The sequence below is a fragment of the Cyanistes caeruleus genome, chromosome 2 (genome assembly GCF_971803275.1).
Source record: "Cyanistes caeruleus chromosome 2, bCyaCae1.hap1.1, whole genome shotgun sequence".
Taxonomy (NCBI): Eukaryota; Metazoa; Chordata; class Aves; order Passeriformes; family Paridae; genus Cyanistes; species Cyanistes caeruleus.
In genome coordinates, this window is record NC_141702.1 from 42,870,695 (window position 1) to 42,893,897 (window position 23,203).

At 36.8% G+C, this 23,203-nt stretch overlaps 2 long non-coding RNA genes across 5 annotated transcripts in view; one reads left to right on the top strand and one right to left on the bottom strand.

Moving 5' to 3' along the window:
* The first annotated feature begins 2,952 nt into the window (after positions 1 to 2,952).
* Positions 2,953 to 5,457, top strand: LOC111927102 (uncharacterized). Its single transcript, XR_002863374.2, has 2 exons — positions 2,953 to 3,130; positions 5,060 to 5,457. It is a non-coding gene; the product is annotated as an uncharacterized LOC111927102 (long non-coding RNA).
* LOC111927286 (uncharacterized) overlaps positions 4,086 to 23,203 on the bottom strand; it is an 85,943-nt gene continuing 66,825 nt past the window's right edge. For 3 of the 4 annotated variants that reach the window (XR_015283062.1, XR_015283060.1, XR_015283063.1), the window contains 2 exons: positions 7,964 to 8,151; positions 4,086 to 5,208 (listed from right to left, as the gene is read on the bottom strand). This is a non-coding gene — a long non-coding RNA (uncharacterized LOC111927286). Of the gene's footprint in view, positions 5,209 to 5,746; positions 5,855 to 7,963; positions 8,152 to 23,203 lie in introns of all 4 variants that reach the window. The other variant, XR_015283061.1, reaches the window with a different exon arrangement.

The following is a 23,203-nucleotide window of genomic DNA, read 5'->3' on the forward strand; positions in this document are numbered from 1 at the left end:
GGGCACTTTGAACAGCAGCAAACTATCACTCAAAACAGTGGCTTGATAGTGCAGTTGAGGCAGTGAGTTATCTCAGAATGAACACTACCTCACCCAATTGACCTGGTATCAGAGTGGAAGTCCATCTGAACAAAAACAACAACAACAATAACGAAGAGAGACAGCAAAGAGGGAAGTTTTTACTGCAGAGATTCTCTTTTTCTGCAGCCTTTCCAAGCACAAACCAGTGCAGATGATCAGCGCAGCAACCTGTTGTAGAGATCACCCGTGGTTTGATAAGGTCAAAGCAAAGCCATTTTCCATCCTTTCAAAATATAAAGGTCTGGAAAGAGAAACTTGTTAGCCAGAATGACACAGCCTAATTATAAAGAATGTAGCATCTTTGGCCAGAAACTGTTGAAAGTCCTGGTTTGCTATTTTTTTACAGTACTGGAAATACCAGCAACTTTTGCTGAAGTTTTGCAAAAGTTTGGTATAACAATTCTTCCTATGAAAGTAATGCATCAATGAATAAAGCCCTATTATGTCAGAAAACCTAGTACTGACTGTCATTCCCTTCCATGCACCCACAAAAGCAAAATTTGAGCAAAGTTCCTATTAAACACAATAATATTTGACTGCTAATACTGGCAACCTGAAAGCATAAAACTCAGTGGGCATGACATAATTGAAAATAAATGATGGATCCTATTGGTCACAGTGAGACAACTGAAAGCCTGACTTTCCTCAGCTGATTCAAAGTAGCACACACCATCCACTACACTTACAGACCCTGGTATCCAATTAAAACTGAAGCAACAGAGCCTTTCTGGAAAGTATTTTAAACTGAAATTTACCTTGTACAATATCAGGCTGCAAAAATTTTTATGCTTCCTGAATTAGCAGCAACAAACTGCCTATATTACCCTCCATGTCTAAACTGCAGTACAGCTGAATTTACCAGGGGATTCAGACACTGCTCCTGCTACACAGACTGTGCTATGATTGCAGTAGGGTTCCTCTCAATCTGTTGAAATTTGCAGAAAATAAATGTCCTTTATGACAAGCCACCAATTCCACAAGGATTTCTCACACAGCAACATAAGGGTGGGGGAGAGGGGGAAGAGGGAGAGAAAGAAGCCCCCTATTCCTATTCCCATACTTCTGAATGGGAACAGATGTGAGATTTTAACCATGGAGTCATAGACATACAACTGTCCAGAAGTGAGACCAAGACAAAAATCAGCAGCATGAAATGAGGCCAAATCCACTGAAGACTGAGAGAGCTGTTCGCTTATAATTATTAGAGACAACCTTCTTACTCTAATGGACTGTTTCCTAATAACAGTTGTTTCCCAGTATTCAGTTTAAATAATTCTTGATCCAAATGGAGTTAATTCCATCTTGTCCTTGCTCAGCAGACAGAGAACAATTGCTCACTATCTTTTTATACAGATATACACAAGAATATCATTTCATGACTCAGCCTCCTCTTTCCTAGACTGAACAAATACTCTTATTTCAAGCTTTCCTCATAGATCATATCTTTTAAATCCCTGTGCTATCTTTAGTCTCTCTCCTGGACTCTGATACATTTTGCTCACATCTTTCTTTAAGACAATTAACTAAACAGTGGAAAAAATATTCTGAGACCTTACCATCACTTACCAACTTATTCATGGTCTCTTAGAAAATATTTATTCCTAGTAATATATATATGTAATTTATATATATAAATTACCTGGGTTTACCTACTTTTTAATAGTGATTCAGATTTTTCTGTAACAGATCCAAAGTGATGTCCGTTCTCATTTCATTTTTATGATGGTTTTCTGCAGGATCTGACCAGTATCTTAAAAAGAATATTTTTTCCTCTCTCTTGACAATTTGCATTGCCAACTGGTCATCTTAAAGACGTCTGTAGATTCCTGATTCCCATAATCCTAAGAGCATGGCAATCTTCTGTGAGTACTTAGCAAACCCTAGTTGTTTCCCACCCCCTGTGGGATGAGAACCTGCACTTGTTAGGAGCAATCCTAGTCCTCCTCTAAATGAAGTAAGAACCAGGAGTGCTGCTGAACACTTGGACACGATTACCAGTAACAATACACAGCCATGCCAGCTTCCTGGCATGGTCACAGGGGAGAAATTGCTCCCATATTACCTTATCTTTGCATGCAGTTCCAGGGCATGGTTTGGGACAGGTCAGTCACTCGTTCTTACTTTAATTGGAGCTACACTGGCATAAGGGTGTTTAAATGCACGAGGGTAGATTTCAGTGCCTAGAAAAAGTATAAGGTGCACTGGATACACTGCAGTAGATGTAGTCAAAATTCATCTGTATTTATCCTGTTTTTAGTACCAAAAAGCAATTTGAAGACAAAATATTAGTAGGTTCATTCAAATGAACAGTATGGGTAGGACATGAAAAACACAAAAAGATAAGCACATCTGCTCACCTTATTACCATTCTGATACATTGCCTTAACTTTGGGATTATATCCAAGATTCTTTCAGCTACATGAAGCAATTGTGCAGACTGAATAATCATCACATCTTGAGAGACAGGGGCTTTATTCAACAATCAATGAAGAAGGTTCGAGACAAAGGTAACACTCTGAGTCTATGGCACATAGTTTGTGAGAGACCCTTTGCCCAAATATTGGCTTAGCCAGTTGTTCCCCATTTGTGCATTTGATTTAGCCTTGATCTAAATCAAAGTGGAAAGTGTAGCTTTCCACTCATCTTTTGTCGAGGGGTAAATGAAATCTGAACCAGCCCTTGAATGTGGTGGTAATCTGCCCAGTCTGATGTCAGGCATGACACTTAAAGTGTCATTCTTTCCACTATCCAAGTCATTAGCAAAAAAAGCAGAACAAAATTGGCCAAGATCAAATCCAGCTGAGCACCCACCTGACAATAACTTCTCATCAGCTGTATTTCCTTTGGGCTTGCAGCAGTGGGGGAAGGAGTATTGAAAATGGGTTCTCTGATGAACTACAGTGATGTGTCTCACAAAGCAAAAGAACTATGGGAACTGGTGCACAAGCAGTGATTTAGTCTAAAATAAGACTACAGCAGATCATATTATCACAGCAAGAAAATATGAGAAAAGAAGATGGTAGAGGACTGTGTTTTCCAATGTTCTGAGGTAATTTTGAACAGCTGTGTCTTCTTACATGTGTAAAGTCATATGCCAGTGCAGAACTACCATAAAAGTTCACTATCTCTTTCCAATTCGAGATTTTGTCTGAGACATAATTTTATATTTATTTTGTTTAAATACTAGCTTACACAGAAATCTAGTTCTAGCTTCTTATCTACTACTTTAACTTCAATCAGAAGCTGGTGTTTTACATTATGTCTCCTCCTCTTCTCTCACATTAATGAGAAATGTTAAGGAAAAATATACCTCTATTAATGAATATTTAATATAGGAGATTAAATCCTTCAGTCTGTGTATAGAACAAACTTCAATTACCAGCAGTGCAAGTTCACCCTGTATAAAGATTGATAATTTTTGCCCATTTGAGCTGTTTAGATTTCTGTTTTTACCCAGAAAAGTCAAAGAATATGCACCTACTGTACTTTAGAACAGATTTGTAAAAACAGTCAAGGACACAATGATATAGATTTGGCAGCAAGTCATTTACATTGAAAGAGTCCTTTTTCTCAGGTTGAATGTGATGGGAATTGTAAAACATCCTGAAATGACTTCCAAGGGTTCTGTGCTCAGATTTTGAAAATCTTATAAAATCGCTATCTTTAAATACTTGGCTTTTGTACTCTGTCACTAAGTAAAAGAATTGTATCTATTACTATTTCAATAGAGTAGGTGACAATTTATATATATATATATATATATATATATTTTTATAGACATAAATTATGTGTATATATTCAGTAACAAAAAGAATACTCAATGAGAAATAATAATAGCAAGAGTTGTAATAACAGGAGCAACAATTATAGTAATAATAGTGCACAGCAAGGTTTTACTACTCAAGCATTAAAATTAAGAGCTAAATATTGAAATATATAAGAGGAAAAAACCCTGGCCTAGTTCTCTTCTGATAGATATTTATGAAATAAAAGTCAACCTAGAGCAGCAGAGAATATAGCAAAATTTTATTCACAAACATACAATGTCATACCCTAATAATTCTTACGCAAAGGCTGATTATTATTCTCAGATATAATCTTATATAAAAATATACCTAATCTGTAAAGCTATAATCACAGTTTGCATAGAAATTTTTCAATGAAGATATTATTAATGATAAATAAGTACAGCAAAGCTTTTTTGTTCTGAACTGCTTTTCCCTGATACAGACACTGTGATTTTCAGTTTGCACACAGTATTTTCTGAGGAGTACTAAAAATTCTGTTGTGCCAGGACTGACTGTACTCAGAATTGGGGATTGTTTTTCCCAGTTATCAAGATGAGTATATGTGTGCAATGTTATTAGTGCAGACTATCTCCATGTTTAAAATTATTATAACTTTAGCAGTTTTCTGAAGTATTAAGATGCCATTTTCCACATTATTTCATGTGTTTGCCAGCAAAGAATCAAGTAAGCTTTCCATATATAAAGAGTAAGACAAGGCACCTCCTTTCTGCTGGTGACATATTCATATCTTAAATATTTTCTTTAAGTAAACTCAAAAGGGATGTACTTAGTGCATAGAATAAAATTACTTCTTTATTTCAGCCTAAAGAATGTTTTTCTTTCCTCAATTCACCTCTCATTGGGCTCCTTGACAGATAACTTTTTATATGGGAATCAGTCCCGTGCCATTTTGTGTCCTCATTTAGATTTTAAAAGTACTGGTTATTAATAATCAGTAGTGGCTATCCACTACGGCCCTTTTGTTGGTTTTGTTTTTTAGCTTGTCAGCTAGATCTCCCAAGATTTTCTGCAATTACCTCCTAAAATTAAAGCTTTATTTGAAGTGTTATGAAAAAGACAGTGCTAAAACAGTGCCTTTCAGAGTAATAACTTAGAAAACCAGCTGGTGTGAAGCAATACCTGTAAAATGTAAGATGAATTTTGTCACGTTATCTTTTTTCTCTAATTAGAAATGCGCTAAGGAAATCCTTAAGGAAAGTTCTGGAGAGCTCAGTCAGTCATCTTCTTTTTGTGACCCCAGCCATGTCTTCTCAATAAATTCACAGAATGTGCTGAGATGGAAGGAACTTAGAGGGATCTTTGACTCCAGCTCCTGTCCCTGCAAAAACAAACATGTTGAGGAAAACTAGGACTGTTTAAGTAACTGGCATATTATTTTGGTCAGGAGAGTAAAGAATCCGTCAACAACACAGTGACAATGTGGCCTAATAAAAGAGAAGTAACTTGTTATAAGGATCTGCTTTCTAAATACATATTAATGAGGCAAAAAGTACTGCTTTTGACTTGCAAGTATGGCAACTATTGTAATGAATGACTCTGCATTCAATAAATTCTGAATAGAATAAAATTCTTGGTTTAATATCACTTAAAGCATCTCACATTTCTAAGGAATGCATTTGTTTGCAACCTTCATTGCTCTGAAAATTCCTCTCTCTACAATAACAGACCTCTAATTTTTTCATAAGGCCAGAATTTTCAAAGTAGCTGTTTCCAATTATCCCTTAAATTTAAAGGCTAGATGGCCTACTAAGCTGTTTTGAAAAACACAGCCAAAAAAGATGTCACAGTAGTTTACAGATTGCTCACCTCTCCTTCACTAAGCCCTCCTACTTTCCTAATTGACTCCACTCAATTACCTTTTGTGCTCTGCAAAATGTTACAATCCATCACATTTATAGTGTGGGACTCTTAGGCAGATGACTCAGCACTGATGTTCTTCAGCTTGCATATATCACCAATACAAACTGCAATGAGCAGAAACCAATATTTGCATAATAGTGCTGGAAAATTACTCAGAGGTAACTCTGAGGGAATTTGTGTACTTTACTTTCAACAATATTTACCACCAGTACCAAATCAGAGGTCAAATAACAGGAAAAGTTGCTGTTGCCTGTGTTACTTCAATTTATGCTGTGTGCTGTGTCCTGTTTACAAGCAATGTTTTGAAAGATGTGTCAGATCTCCAAAGATGTTTCCGTTTTCCCTGTTTTATCCTGATTTAGGTTTTATTCCCCCTTCTATTTTAGAAAAATGTTAAACTTCAGGAAGGCAACCAACTGAGTGAAAATTAGAAGCTTAATTATTTGTTGTTCCTTTAATGTGAAGAAAAAAGGTTACTGAAGTGGTTTTCTGGGCCAGAAAATTCTTCTCTGCAGTGAAACATTACCTTTTCCTCGCTCCTCCATTGCTATTCAACTAACTCTACTTCTTAGGTAGCTAATTTTGTTCTAAAATTTGATTACTGGTTTGTTATTCTGGTTTTTTTGTTTATTTTCCTGTTTACATTGCCTACACCAGCTAAGTAAAACAAGATTCTTTAATTTCTACCCATGCTGAAGGAAAGAATAAAGTGAGGTTGTCCACCCGTGTACGTTTCTCCTTTTCCAGATGAAAGCCCTTCGTGCAGTAAATCTTGCACATGCTGCCATTGCATCCAGCGAGATTACTGAAGTGAATAAGCACTGGCATGCTAAATAAAAGCCTTCAGATTCTTCCTATGTGGACATTCACCCCACACAGAAAATGATTTCTCTTTTTTGGACAAAAATAACTACTTTCTACAGCCAGGCCACATCCAGGAAAAATTTACCCAGCCATCTGGCTGGCCACAACAAATAGCAGTCATTTCTCATGACAGTTTCTATTAACCAAGAGTTGTGAAAAGAACTGAAATAGAGCATCATATTTGTAAGCCAAGTCTGTGATTAAATACCACAATTCTACATTGTCCTTTTATTTTTGCCAGCTATGGGTTGGTGGGTAGACACAGTTTGAGATTAAATTAGTTTCAGGGACACAGGTTAATTTATTACCATTTCAACTGTATTATCATCTTCTTAACATGGAATAATCATTAAAATTTAGAAAGCTATATCTTTTTACTTTCTTGGGTTTTGGCAGCAGCACCAGTGAGCTTCTAGCAATATTATTACAAGGTATGTCTTGTACTGCTTAGAATCTGACCCAGTGTTACTGAAACATTTGTTAAATTAGGTGGAAAGAAGGGTGGCAGAGAAGGACCTGGTGGCCCTGTTGGACAAATATGATGAAGAGAGTGTTAACAAAGATAATTAAGCATCTCTTCTGTGAGAAAAGGCTGGGGGAGTTGGGAATATTCAGAGTGGTGGAGGCTCAGCAGTTCTGCCCATAGAAAAGAAAGCTCTGAGGAGACTATTTAGCAGCCTTCCAGGCACCTAAAAGAGATTTAAAAGACAAAGAACTTTTTGTCAAGATCTTTACTGACAGAAAGGGGCAATGGCTTTAAACTGAAAGATTTAGATTGGGTATTAAGAAGTAATGTTTTATGCTGAGAGTAGTGAGATACTGGCATAGCTGTCCAGAGTAGCTGTGGATGCCTCATTCCTAGGATTGTTCAAGGCCAGGTTTGATAAGACTTTGAGCAACCTGGTCTAGTTAAAGATGGCCCTGCCCATAGCAGAGGGGTTGGACTAGATGATCTTTAAAAGTTTCTTTCATTTCAAACCACCATTTGATTCTTCCTTTTTCTGAAGTAGTCTTTATAATTAAAAAGAAATAAAAATACAAATCAGTTTCAGATAATCACCTTTGTTCTAGGTCTTTTAGAAATGGAGATTATGAGAGAGAACGAATGATAGAATATGTATCTCTTGTGTATATGTACTCATTTTATGCACACATAAACATTCACTCTTTTATATATACAGTACCATATATCTGTACCTATTTGTTTCTCAAGGAATTAATTTTTCTACCAGAGGGTTAAGGTTTTAATTTTTCAGTACTGGTTTTTCCACCATTCATCAAAATTCATTAATATTGCAGTACCTAATGTCCATGATGTAGGGAAATCATTATAGAGTTACCACACTTACAGAACAGATTGTGTCAGCCACACTCTCAGAAGTGGGCCCCATTTCAGTGAAAGGGAACTCTCCATTCCTCACAGCTGTGTTGATTAACTCTCTCAAAGAACCCTTCACTGATACACAGAATTCATTGTTGAGTCTCTTTTGGGGGATATGCTGCCCTCTTCTTAGGCACTGCATTGGCATAGAAGTCACTGTCAAGAATGAGAAGCCAATAAAATTTAATTAAACCTTCAGATTTTTCCTAGACTTAGTCACTCAACATTTCCTCAATAGACTTTTCAAAGTGTATGCAATAATGACATCTCTAAATTAGAGTTTGCATTGAGAATGGTTTATTAAATCTACTACATCTATTGGAAGATTATTATGATTACCATTTATAATTTAAAAGCACCTCAGAGCCCTAAGTGGGTACCTGTCATTGCACTAGATGTTGTACTAGCAGAGGAGAAAAAGACGATTCTTGCCCTAAAAGAATTTTTATTCTATTGTTGAGGAACAATAAGATTAATCCATGTTTCAGTTGCTTTGAATTATTTCCCTATATCTCTCAATAAAGTCTCTAACCACTAAAGAATTCAAGATGCTCATTAAATGCTCACTTCATCTATTTACTGTTTATGATGGATAACACTAGAATCACATGTGAAAACTTGCACTCTTTAGCTATGAGGATCTAAATTTTTCTTTAAAGGAATAGAAAAATATGGGAAATAAATCTATTTATAAACAAATACGTATGTTTAGACTAGAATAGTAATTGATATGCTAAAAAATTGTTGTGCCCCTAAATTATATGGAAATAAAAGTACATTTGCTCAGACATTTCTGAACTGGAAATCAATAGGCATGTCAACAAAGTGATCACATATGAAAATCATAATAACGACAACATGTTGTGTGGCTGTATCCTTGTCAACCTTTGAGAGCCTGATGGTAGAAAATACACATTTGTCATCCTGGACTATTGTTATTCCAAACCTTTTTCTCAAATAAAATACCTTAAAGAGTGCAATAATATCTATAGCCCAGGGAAAGTGTTGGAATTGCAGTGGCACTCACCGGGCACTCTGCACATTGTCACTGAATTACCTTCTTTAGTCCAGTATGTGTAACTTATAAATGGGAAATTACTTTTGTTAGTGTCAAGAACTCCTGAAAATACCAGACTCAGGTATAATCTGTACAAATAATTAATTTTTTTATAAGTTGTGAATTTTTGAAATCAAAATAAAAATCAGGATAACACCACATTAGCCCAACGTGTGCAGCTATCTTATGAAGAGCTTAATGTCACTGATCTGATAAAAGGAGCAGAGAGATACTTCCCCATTTTGAATTTTGCAAGTTTGACTGATGTGACAAGGCTTTCATGTCACTGTTTGATGTGACAAACCCAAAAAAATCTACAAAAGAAATATAAAAGGAGTTTCAAAAGGCATGAAACTCAAAACTAATCAGGTATTCTTCATTTTTACTGTCAGTAATAGTGAACTGTTGGGCTAGATTTTACCACCTAACTTCAAAACTAACAGGTTTTGTCTGTAAACACCAATGTCTGCTCTGACAGAAGCAGCAACCCCTTTCCATAGCACTCTGAGATTTTCAGACTCACTTTCTGTCACACTGAATGGAGGGAAGGCTTTAGTTCTCAGCTGAGTGGCCAAGCTGAAGTTAAACAGGTTAGGTGCAGTCTGGATAAGGGCTAAAGTTTGCAGTGTTAGGGAACACATGAATGAACACAAGCACTCAGTGCCATATCAGGAGCCTTGTGGTATCATCTTCAGTCTGCTGTACCAAAGAGCAGTCCTGTGACCTATCTGTGAATCCTGTGAGAGTCACTCTGTACCAGTAGTCTAAGAATTGAAATACTTAATACTGGATCTTGCAATGTCTTAAAGATCAGTAAAGAACTGCTTCTAGGATTAGGATTAGGAATTCAGGGGCTGAAGAACCTCGTTTGTAACCTGCCAATGCAACATCCCTGAGACAGGAAAGTGCTGAATTCCAGAAAACAAGACTAGTCATTATTTTTCTCTAATGCATAACAGTATAACTAGGTCCCTCATTTAGATTACCAGCTGTCATAAGCATAAATTTTATAGACAGAAAGGCTCTATTTCAAGTTCTTTCACCCCTTTTTAACAGAAGATTGGTCCAGATACTACAGAGAGAAATGATTTATAGTATATTCTGTTATGGGTTTTTCTTAGACTTGGTGTCCTGATTACTATTTAAGAGACTTATAGCTCTTTCTTTAGAAGACCACTTGTATTTGAGCACCTTTAACTGTGTTAGAAAAGGGGATTTGTAAGTATGATTATACAAAACTAATGAGCACAAGAGATCTATCTTCTATATGTGGAAAATAATTGGAGCTAGAGGTAATACTCACAGTCTAAAAGCAGGCACCAATGGCTCTTTGCTGACCAGCAGTCATCAGCCAGATGGCAAGTATAAGGTCAAGTTATTGCCTATAGCAGAATGATCCTTGATCTTGCTAAATTGCTGTTCTTCTGCTCTCTATGATTTCTCTCAGAATTTTATATCTTTCCTTCAGGCCAGTATTTTTCTCCTGAGCTATTGCTATTATTGACTCAAGTGATTTCACTTCTGACTTGGTTTTTGCTTTTGTTACCTTGCAGAGCAGACAACTCTTACAAAAGGTTCATTTTTTTGCTTTTAATAAAATTGAAACAAGATCACACAGCTGCATGTCTCAAAATTGAGACCTGGATCACACACACACACACCTGAGTTTTGCAAAATTATTATTAGATATTATGATTAATTATTACTGTTGAGGTATATTATTAGCTTGAAGTTTGTGCTGTAGTTAAACACAGGGTTATTTAAAGTACATTCTGCACAGTTAATACTATGTTGAGAAGCACGAGCTAGGCAAATGAGGAAAGATAATAACTCTTCTAGGGGTTTTTTCAGGTTAGATTGCTGTTAACTAAGGGCAGAGTGCAGAAGGAGGTCAGGCAAAGGAGCAGCACAGACTTAGAGACCTCCTTGCAGAACTCCTTCAGGTTCCCTGAATCTGCTAGAAGATAAGCTTCAGAAGGAGAAAATCACCATATACTCCACTCAGCACTCACTTATTGGGTTACCATTAGGGGTAAAACTCTATTTGCACTCACTCCTCATTTTGTGGACGTTATACAGTTTATAATTCCAATAAGGTCTCTTCTCAAGGCCTGCTGAACTTCAGCAAAGGCTGCTTCAAGAAGAAAAAAAAATTGTCCATGGATTAGGTTAAAGGCATTGAAGAGTTTGGTTTGCAGACAAAGCTTCATAACAGGCCTTAACTTTTATCTACTCGGACACTTCACTGACCTCAAAAAGGATGAGACAAGAAGGAATTAAATTATGATTGCTGAGCATAGTGTGTCAGGGGACAGCAAGAGCAGAGCTGGCCACCAAGGGCCGAAGAGCCAGGGGTGACTGCAGCAACAGGGCCCAACCCCATGGTATTCAAGCAGGGCAGGGGTGATGGCAGAAATAGGCTCTGCTGGCAGCCCAGCAGTCAGGCAGAGCAAACCCACCCAAGAGTACAGCCAGCAAGTCAGGACAGCAGAAGCCAGAACCTACTTCTCAGCTCAGAACCTACTTTTCAGCCAGAATACAGGCCAAAAGAGTATGCCCCATGGATGGAAGCTGAGGATCTCTGTTGAGACAGATCAGGGCACATAGTGCACTCACGGTGGTGACAACATGATTGCATTGTTGTTTATTTCATTGTGCTGTTTCACACCAAAGATCTTTCTGTGACAAAAAAAATAACTCAAAGCTGGAAGAATTACACTTCTATCTGCAATTTGTATGATTTTTATACTTTAATCTGAATGCTAGACTAAGATGTCGGGAGTCTATCTTTCACCAAGAGTGATGTTGTAAACTTCAGAAAAATAAGATATTCCTCTTGTATTACTTGCACTTTGTAAAAGGTTGAGTATGAAAAAAATCATGTTTTTTCTTGTCCAGAGATTGTTCCCTGGAGATTGTCTTAAGACTGGAAATTGTAGAGGACAATAACCAAAGGGCTTTCCTCTGCCAAACATGCCTGTTTTGAAGCAGAATGAATTGTGGAAACAGAAGAAAGAGTTTTTCTTAGTCCCTTCACTAATGTTGACCTGTGCATTAGTGCTCCGGCTCTAGAAAAAAGTGTTGTATCTACCAGAGTGCTGGATCTGTTATAAAATGCTGTTTTTATAAACGAAGAATAATTTTTCATGTTACAACACCTGAACTAGGAATCTTTCATTAAGCCTAAATTAAGATTACAGAGAAGGTCTTGAGAAATTCTGAATGCCACAAAGTTAATCAGTCATTGCTGAATGATGATCCTGGAAGGGAGAATGCTTTCTGTGTTTTTTATCTAATCTAATAAAAACATTGACTAAGCATTACCCTTAAAAACAGGATGAGGACTGGGTCAAAACTAAAGACATTGATTTGTTATGGATTAATTTTAAAACTCCCTTATATCAGAAAGTAGGGCCATTATATTTCCCAAACTTAGATTTGGCGAGCAAGTTTGGGAGCCTTTGGGTTTTGGTTAAACAGAATAGTCTGTTAAAAACTACATTTACCACAATTACTGCTGACTAAAGCCCCTCAATCAAGGCAGAGGCTGGTAGTATTTGATTTACTGTTAAATCCCAATTTAAGTCCTGTGCTCAGGGTCACGGACAGCAGGAACCTGCTGATTCCACAGAACTTGCTTAGAGTGGTAAAGAATGATTCAGGAAGAAGACAGTGACTTCTAAGTTTCTTTCCTCCCCCTAATCTTGGCAGTGATGCAAATTGATAAAATATGTCAGAGCAGGAAAGTAGCTCCTATTTCATTTTCTTCCTTTTATAGAACTTCTGTAAACTTGTGGTAAAAGGTGAGTCAATGTGAGTGATTTTTCCCAAGATGGCTCCGTTTACTAAATTTATAGTTTGGGTTAGGATTAGAAAGGAGAGGGAATGAAGTACCTACTCTATTACTGGGTCTTTCAAGGCTCAGGAGCATAAAATATGACCTAGTGCTACAACAAAAAAAGAAATTCCTATTTCATTCACTTCCCAAGAGTTGAGTCTCTCCATTCTTAAGCACAGCGTAAAAAGAAAGTTTAAAGTTGCAGATAGAATATTTGGAGCAGGAGTACAGCTGCTAGTGAACAGCTAATATTAGGTTTATAGAGAAGAACTACTCTGCACAAGTCTGAAATCCTGCATCTCCAAGTCATCAGGAGAAATCACTTCATATTTTTACTGAAGAGTCTAGTTTTTGGTTTGCTCTAGCTTGGGGTCTGAAGCTACACTTATGATTACTGAAGTCTGTGTGACAAGGTTCTTTCCCTGTTCTTTCCCTCATGACTGTGGCTCTCTCTAAAAGAGAAGGGAAAAAAGCAGAAGCCTGTAGAGTATGCTAAGCTTAGCAGTGGTCATCTCATGAATGAGCATCACATTACAATAATGTCTGAAACCTTCCTTTATCTTGGGTCATGCCTAGACTAAAACCCAAGGCAGTTTAATTTAAATATGTATTTTTAAATATCTTGGAGGGTGTGCACTATGTTTTTAAGCACAGGAAAACTGGGGACTGCAGGTTGTGGCAGAACTCCTGGAAGCCATTCCAGAGTATGGCTAACACTTTCTTCAGCAAGGGTAACCAAGGACAGCAGTTTCTCTAATATCCTGTTACTCTCAGATGCAGACTATTATAACTGCACAGTTTATGAGGATTCTGTGACCTAGGATGAGGCTCCATGCCAGATGTAAAGAATTGCTCAATTTTTTGTAGCTCATGTCTTGGGGATATTTTTAAACTCTAGCACTGGTAGGGTGGAAAAGAGAGTGAATGGACCTTTTCAGGCCTGTGATAAACATGAGTGCCAGAAAATTCCCCTCCAGCCCTATAAACATATACATTCTCAAACTGTTCTTACTTTTTCCTCTAACGATTAAGTCTTTTTGGTAGATCCTGGGAGGTTCAGCCATCTTTTTTGAGAAACTATTTCCATTTTTTTTGATGAAGTAGAGATGAACCCTACTGTTCTCTTTTTTTTATTTTTTTTTTAGTTCTGTTTAACTGAACTAAACTGAACTGAGAACAAAGCATGGAAAGGGGATTTTGTTGAGGCATCCTCCAATACCTGAATTGTAAATCAAGGGTTTCTAGTTTGCTTTTCCTTATATGTAGGTCTGCCACCAGGAGGCACAAACCCAGAAAGCTGACTCTGCTGATGTTTACAGAACACTGCATGGCAGAAGGTTTCAGGGAGCCAACCCAGAAGAAAGCTTCTTTTCACACTGGAAGTTTTTTGTTGTTTGGCTCTGTTCTTGTAGACATGTCAAACTTATTAGCATATGAGTAGTACTGTGGTTCATGCTAACTTTCCTGGGAACAAAGCCTGAAGCTATGACAATAAATTCATGTTTCTTTATCCTCCAAGACTCACTGAGACATTTTGCTCTACTGTGGCCAAAAATAGAATTTCATCTTTTTTTTTTTCCCTGCTCATCTTTCTGTTCTATTTGAAAACCTAGGGATGGGGTCAAAACTATTGCTAAGATCCCATGATCTTACATGATCTGGACAAAACAAAGTTAGATTTATTTAAGATACTGAGAAGGTCATAAACATATGGACACAGGTTGCTTAGTGAGTTGTAAACTCTTAAAAAAACCAGCAAATCTTGAAGACACAGTTTCAGTATTTGAATCTGTAAATGATACCAGTCTAGAATGAAGGCTTCAGAAATTGAGAAATGGGCCTTTTAATTTATTTTTTTTTCTGAATGTTGGTTAGGGTTTAGAATTTGGGCTGTAGAAAGGTGCAATGAAAAACACCAGGTTTAAATATTCAAAAAAGCTCTGGGTGAGGAAGAAGGCAATTCCTGGAAAGGAACCAGCTTGTATTTTAATATGGTCCATAGAGGAGATCCTAGTTAAATTCAGAATAAGGATCTTTGAGTACAGAACCTTAACAACTCTCTTACTGATGCCTCCTGTTGTCAGGTCTGCCTTTAGAAGCAGGAAGGCTGGTTCCAGAAAGAAACATTTTACTTTCTGTTTTCCAGGGAACAGGTCCTCTGAGCTGATATTTATGAATCGTAAGTGAGAGTAAGATTCATCAGAGAAAGCAGAAGCTGCAGAACTACACAGCCTGCTGGGTGCAAAAGCTCTGCCAGTGGAGATTGAAAGGTCATGCTGAAGATAAGAAAAACAAATATGTGGGTTCTGTCCAGGCTAGGTTTGGTATTGCTAGTATGGTTTGGAAAGATAGCAGCTAAAGACTGAATTGGCACTAGATGTTAACATAAAATGAAAGGTTTCGTCCAATGAAAGGATATATATAGATTTTGAGAGGAGTGTTAGTTCAGAGTAAGGATTTTTTCCAGAAGGAAATAATAATTTGCATATTATTCTGCTCTTTGTAGAGGTTTTTGGCTACAGTTAAGATTTGATTAGGTATAGGATTGGGAAATTCAGAGTCTTCACAATTTTGCTGAACAGCACTGAGAACTGGTTTTAAGACCAAAGTGGTCTTCTCTCAACAAAAGTGCCCATTGAGCACAGAAATTAAATGGGCCTGAAAGCATCCATTTATTCACAGAGCCTAAAAAATCTAAAACAGTAAATGTGGCTCATAGTTCCCGATTCAAATGGTCTCTGGCTCAGTTTTACTCTTTAAGCTACCTGTTGCATTCAAGATTAGGACTGCACATAGCAGGATAAATGTTTAGTAACATCACGTCGTTTCATCTTGCAAGAATCCAGTGGATTCCATTGAGGAATTGTGCCTTCATTACCTTGTGAGGTCATGATTTTTTGATTTGTTAGATTTTGGACAAGATTAGATGCACTTTTGACCACAGAAAATAGGGGATAAAAGTTGCCTAGGCCTTGTTTCAATTTATTAAATCTAGGTCATTTGGGGTTTTTTTGTCATTTCAAGGTAAATAGACTACAAATTCATTAACTTCAAGGTGTTAAGAGGATGATTTTTCTAGGTGAAGTACTGCCATTGAAATATGAAATCAGAAGGATAGGTCAAAATATTCTAGTAACTTAATGGCATTTAATGCTTTGAAAAAAACTTTAGAAAATGTTTTTTAGAAAAAGAAACAAACTAGATAGGTAATACCTAGGGAGTAACCAATAAGAGAAATTTTATTTGATCTCTTTCTTTTCTGTATTTTCATTAGCAATATGACATGGTTCTTGTTCCTTAAAAGAGGAAACATTTTTGTTTGTAAAAAAAAAATAAAACTGAAAGAGGCAATTTAAAACCAATTTCAGCTGCAAACAATACATATTTATTACTGGTGTGGTTTCATCCAACTTCTCAAATTAGCTCTTTAAAGCTATTCTTCTACATAAAAACTAAGTGTGTATTACACTTCAGATAATGATGCATCAACATTTTTGACTTTTTTATCTTGGCAAATTAAGCCTAATTCTCAAGAGCAATGCTATGAAGAAGTTAATTTTATAGTTACAGTGCTATTTTAAATCAGCTTGCAGCAGAATTTGAATCCTTAAAGTGTATTCAACAGGAAAGGCCAAAACACCAACATCAGCCCCTAAACATTTTTAATAAATAAAACCCTAACATTTGTTGAGACTTTTTATATCATCATTCAGGGAGTGATGCAGTTCATCAGCAATCCCACTTTCATTAATCTCACATGCATTCTGTCAGCTGTAGTGTCATTCGTAATTTTCCTTTTTCGGCTGTGGATTATGGAGGTAGAAAGAATGTGTCCCTGACTACAATTTCATATCAGGTCCTAAGTACATTCAAGACTTTTTTCTCTCTTTTTCAGTGTCACCTCTTAACCATTGTAATAAAAAGAATCAAAGCAAACAGGTATTGAAAAAGCCACAGGGAGCCTGAGATTCAAAAAAATCTGCTTGTGTACCTGCAGTCACGTAAATCAATCTAAATGCCAATGTAATGAAGCACATACATGAAATGGTAAATGCAAATCATACTATTAAATAGGTACAGATTCAGGCTGATATGTAAAATTATATATAGGTTTCAAAATGAATTAACTGTCTCTATGTTTCTCCGCTCGCAGTCATCTGCATAGATTCATTGCTGCAGTAAGACATCATTCTAGGTCTCACAGCACTGAAATACGGTATCTCTTAGCATAAGAGAAACATAAATCTTGCAGAGAAGGAAACATAAATCCTATTAACTAGAAAAGCCCAAAAGATTGCAAAGTATCTAGGTAATACCTATTGCTCACAACCTAATAGAACCAGCATTTGTTCTCTCCTCACTTTGTAGAAGTGGAAAAGCCAGAGTAGCTGTTTCTGTAAACATTACTCTCTTGTTTAGGAAGACTGAAAAAGACTGGTTTCTAAGTTATTCCTCCTCCAGACTTCAAGTAACTTTCATTTCTAAAGGTGAATAAAACGCAACCCTTGCCATCCTACTCCGACTGTAGCATAGCTAGCATAAATAAATATTTTTCCCATATCACAGGAAGCACAGAAGCACACGCAATGACAATAATAACAATATTTTTTAGGGTTAGCTCTTCAATACTGAGATATCAAGTAGTAATCAAAGGTAAAATCAAGTTGACTGCAGCCATCCATTGCAGTACTACAATGTCCCTCATGTGAAAATTGTCTTAAATCAGAATAAGGAGTCAAAGTCCTCAGCATGAGCCCTGCTCTTACTTGACAAATCTGTATTTCAAAACACAAGCCCTCTTAGTCATTTGCAAGTGGCTGTTTATTTGGTAAGGTTTCAGAAGCACCATTGGCAACTGATTTGTAAAGTTCAATTCATCTGATATTCCCGTAATATTAAAGTGGATTTTTTGGTCCAAGTGGACTTTGTGGTCAAGTCATTTACTAAATCAACAATCTAAAAGGAAAATAGATATTGTCTTCTACTTTGCTACCTGACCTGAGTTTTCAGTCTAAATTTGAGATTACTCTAAATTACTGCTGAATTGTGTCTCTCCAACAACAAAACAAGATCTTAATGACCCTATATATATTCTGTTACCAAAAAAAACAATAAATAAATAAATAATTAAATAAATATTACCTTCCTTGTATCTGATTACATCAATTACATGTTTTCTGTTCATATGTTCAACAATATTTCCACTGTTTCTTCCAATGTTTTCTTCCCAGCCTTCTCTTTTTTCTACTTTTGGTTAGATCCAGAGTTTATGCCAACATGTTAAAATGCAGATTTGGTTAGTTTAAGAACAGTTACATGTTCACATGGTGTTGTTGTTGCTACCTCTCTGTCCTCCAAATACATCTAGCAAAGTATTAGAGTGGATCTTGGCCTAATTATCCAAAATCAGAGAAATACTCAGACTATTTCTCTTGGACATTCAAAGATTTCAGCTTCAGACTGATGACTTCCTGCCATGGATTAAAAGTCAGAGGATTCTTGAACTTCATTCAGATTGGCCTTCTCACTTCTAATAAATAATCAATTCCTCATTTTCTTTGATGGACAGATATACCAGTATTTCCTCTGAATCTGAATTCTGTGATTTGCTCACATTAGCAGAAAAAGCAGTGACATTTAATAGTGACAAGAAAAATGGGCATGGTGTGTTCAAAGTGTAAGACTGACACTGCTTAAGTTTGATTGGTTGAGTTTTCAGCCAATTCTTTTCCTCTCTTAGTTTTAACTAGATGCACCAAGCAGTACTGGAAACAAACCTGTTGAACATGTTAAACTTGTTCAGTATTTCCCAGTATTTTTATTTTTATTTTTATTTTTATTTTTATTTTTATTTTTATTTTTATTTTTATTTTTATTTTTATTTATCCCTGCTTTGAGATGCTCATAACTTTGAACATTTTGTTGTGACTAACATTCTTGTTCAGACTAAGCATGTTCCAGGCTGAGTTTTTCTTAAAAAAAAAACAAACAAACAAACAAAAAAACCCCACTTATCATTCAGTCTTTCTTTGTTGTAAAAGCACAGGAGAAAGAAAAATGAGGTAAGAAAATGGAATTTGATTAGTTAGAGGTGTAAAAGTTTAATTTAAAACCAAAAAAAGGGGTCTTGCTGGGGAAAAATTTTCTTTAATCTGGTAAAAAAGAAGTTAGGGCTGTGTGTATGGATAAAACACTCAACTAAAGGTTTTTATGCAATTGATCTGCTAGAATTCTTTAATTTTAAGATTCCTTTCCAAACTGCGCTTAATGTGTCCTTTAAAATGCAGAAAACTATCTGCATTCCATTGTACCTTGTAGAGTTTCAGCTTGGCAACACTCCCATAAGAACTTTTCTGCCTTTTAGCTGTATTTAGCTGTCTTTTAGCTGTTTTGAGTCAGTTTCATTTATTGCATGTCTGGTTTTGGCATTCAGTGGGATGGGTGGACGTCAGTTCTGGCCCTGCACAGGAATAGTTTAGAATGAGGCTGCAATTCTAAACACTTCTACCAGACACCCATCGAGAGCAGGGACTAGAATGCCTTTCTCCCAGCACAGACACCAACACTTTGGTCCCATAGCTACTGTCTTAAAAGTAGAGAGAATGAAATGCTAGGTACCCACAGTAGGATCTCTGCCACCCCCTCTTCAGATGCTGTCAGCTCCAAGAACAAGAATGCACAGTGGGAGTACCAAGTTACTTGAAAAGTAATTCATGAGGTAAGTGCAGCACTTTCTATCTGTTTATCATAATCCACTTACATGGGGAAACAGATCATTTTGCTGAAATAAGTTATCGGTCAGGAAAAAATAAGGTACCTATTTCAAAAGTGACATACTGGACAATGAGAATGTTATACATGCCATGACGTATTTGTGTCTCAAGAAATATATTTTTATTTATCAATATATTACATATAAATCTCTTCACTTCCTCAATTATGCATTCTTGTGTAGATAAAACCACGTAAGTCTGAGCAATTTGCATTTGCAGGCACACAGAGAGAAGTGTCCACCTATCTTCCCAGGCATATTGTTTTGGTGAGCATAGTAAGTCCATTATGGCAGTAAGCCCTGGAATGCAGTATGGAACAGAGCAGGCAGTAAGTGATGTGGTTTCTGACATGGAATTACAGGGAACACTAGGAGGCACACTGCAGCAATGATACACAATTGCAGACACCACTGCAGCAAGAGTCATGCAATACTGCTGCAGGCCCAGATGCTTGCAGTGAAATTGGTCGTCCTTTAAAAGGTTTCTTCTAAAACATAATTTCTTGGTTTTGGATAAGAAATAGAGTGTTAGGGGAGCATGTATCCGTTTTTTGTTTTGCAACCGTGTGAGTCAGAAGAGTTACAGCCAGAATTTGGAGTCAAAAAATGATAAAGTCATTGTGCTTTTAACTGAACGCCATACAAATTTTCTTCTGCTATTTTTTAGACAAGATTCATTTGCTACAATAATCTCTTTTACACCTAAATACTGCTGTGGTCACCATCTAAAAGCTTTATAAATGACCCTTCAGGTCTGCAGTATAAGACAATTACCTAGGTGCAAATCAAAGCCTGCCAAAGCTCCAAGATATACAGCAGGTTACTATTTTCTTTTAAAGCCCACATCTGCAGCTTTTGCATATAAATTGTTCATCCACCAACTGAAATTGCAGATGTAGATATGCATTTTTCCTTACTACAAATCCATAGAGCATTTCAACTTGTGTGCAGTCCCATCTTTTGCATATTAAATTTGTGCACAGATTTTAAACCTTAGCCTACCTATCAGTAAGCTATGTAAAGCATGTTCTACTCTGTGTAAATCAAAGTGTATTTCTGAAATATCTAATAGCTATGATTAAACTAGTGCGTAGCTCCTTGCCAAGTTCACAGACAGAAGTATTTGTGCCAGTAATCTACTCAAAGGTAAATACAACCAAGTTATGAATGTATTTCTGTATAAAGAGCTTTAAAGCTCTGAAGTATAATGAAAAGCCCAGCAGAAGCTGCAGCACCATTAATGAAATAACTGGGCTCTCAAGAGAAGGAGACAGATATAGTTAAAGACTGAAGCCCAAAGAGAAATGTGGGTGATATACAGTTTTCAAGGGAAAAGAAGCAATGAAGCAGGAAGAGATTACCTGAGATTCATGAAGGGAGTCAAATCTATGCAACTGGGGACTAATTAGAAGGAGAAATTAATAAGTCTGTCACCAGTGCAGACAGAGATTCTGGAATAGCACTGTAGCCACAAAAGTAAGGATATAAAATGTGGCTCTGAAGTTGATAGAAGGTAGGAGAAATTCTATAATTATCCTTTATCTATAATTATCCCTAATTATCCTAATTAATCTTGATTGCCTTCCATGATGAAATGACTGGCTCTGCAGACAAAGGGAAAGCAGTCTGTGTCATTTACCTTGACTTCAGCAAGGCCTTGGACACCATCTCCCACAGCACTCTTGTAAGCATGCTGAATGGGTGTGGACAGGAAGGGCAAACTTCAAGGAGAGGCAAAAATTCACTGGACCATTTCACTGGAAGTATTGCAGTCAACAGCTCAGAATCTAACAGGCATATGATTCAAACTGACTCTCCTCATTGCTCAGCACAAGGACTGATACTACCAAATACATTTGGGATAGAATGATCTTGTTATGAACAGCACCAAACAGAGGGAGCAGTTGATAACACTGGAGGGTAAGCAGGGGACTTTGACAGATGGTCAAAGAGCGGATCCTTGAAGGTGAAGAAAGCAAAGGCAAAGAAAGAGTCCTGAGCCTGGGATGACTTTAACCCCAAACTGGAGGTGCCTGGTTAGAAAACAGCTCCACCAAAGGGCGTGGTGGACAGAAAATTGAACGTGGGCTACCAGTGCACCCTAATGGCAGTAAGGAATAACAACATTCTGGGCAGCATCAGAAGGTATGAGTGGTTATCTCCTTTTGTTTTGCTCTTGTGAATCTCCATCCAAAACAGCCTCCAGCTTTGGAGCCTCCAAACTGATTACTAGAATGACTACAGCAGAAGAAAGACAGACTAGAATGACATGCAGAGGCCAAAGCAAAATAATTTTTTCACCCTGGAGAAAAGAAAGCAATGATGGGGGGAGAAGGTAGTTCAGGTTGCTGCCTTCAACTACCTAGAAGTGAGCTACGAAGACAGAATGAGGCTTCTCTTCAAACTGCCACCAGGTGTAGCATGCTCATGGTGAGAGTGACCAAGCCCTGGCACAAGTTCCCAGAGTTTTCAGGATCTACATGCTTGGAAATTTTTGCAATTGCTTCAAAATGGTTCTGATCAAGTTTTGAAACTGAGCCTACTTTGAGCAGGATTAAATGAGCTCCAAGCATCCCTTCTGGACAAAATATTTCAGTTATATATCTGAGGTGGGTATTAAAAGAAGTGAGGTCTGAAGTGGTTTTAGGGGAATCTTTATTTTCTAGAAAAGACAGGAATAATAAAAACAAATTTAAAAAAAAAAAAATAAAGAGAATTAAGAGTAAGGAGGTTTGTTAGAAAAAATCTGAGGACATGCTCCTGATCATGATTTATTTGCCTGCTGATTCACACTCAGGGGAAAGGAGTATTTTCCTGGTGATTTGTATATTTGTGATTAGTTATGAACTAGGATAGTCAGCCTAAAACCTAGATAATCAGTGGCTCTAGAAATTACAGCCAAAAAGCTAAATCTTTATGAAAATTAGTTAGCTCAATAAATCAATTTCAGTAGTTTATTCAGACAGGAATCCAAGCCAAGTTAGAACTCACATGAATTCTTCAGATATGAATTTACATTTTGAATGTCTTAATCTAAAGGAAACTCATGGGAAATTGATGGCACATCAGGTAATATGTATCTTCAAAATAAGGGCTCTCTTCGGTGAACATAATATTGTTGGCGAAATAATTTGTGTAATAAATCCTTGTGTGTGTAAGTCCATCTAACCATCTTGACAGATTGTTTGGTCAAAGAAAGAAAGAAACCTTTTAGAGATGATCTAACATACAGACTTTCTTTTATGAATGTTGTTCTTTCACTAAATACAGTAAGTGATTAATTAATATTTGTATTTCATAATATTTATTGTATCTTAGCATTTCTTGGCTATAGGGGTAAACACAGAGAACTGGCAAGAGAGATACTTCTCACATCTGATGATTATCAAAACCAGATTACTGCCTATTCCATCAAGGTAATGCTAAGGATACTTAAATTGTATGGAAGATCTTATTCACAGACCAACATTAAGTGGCTAAACAACGGGCATCCTTGCCAGAGAGTTTTGGCCATGAAGCATTGCATAACTCCCTGAAGGGT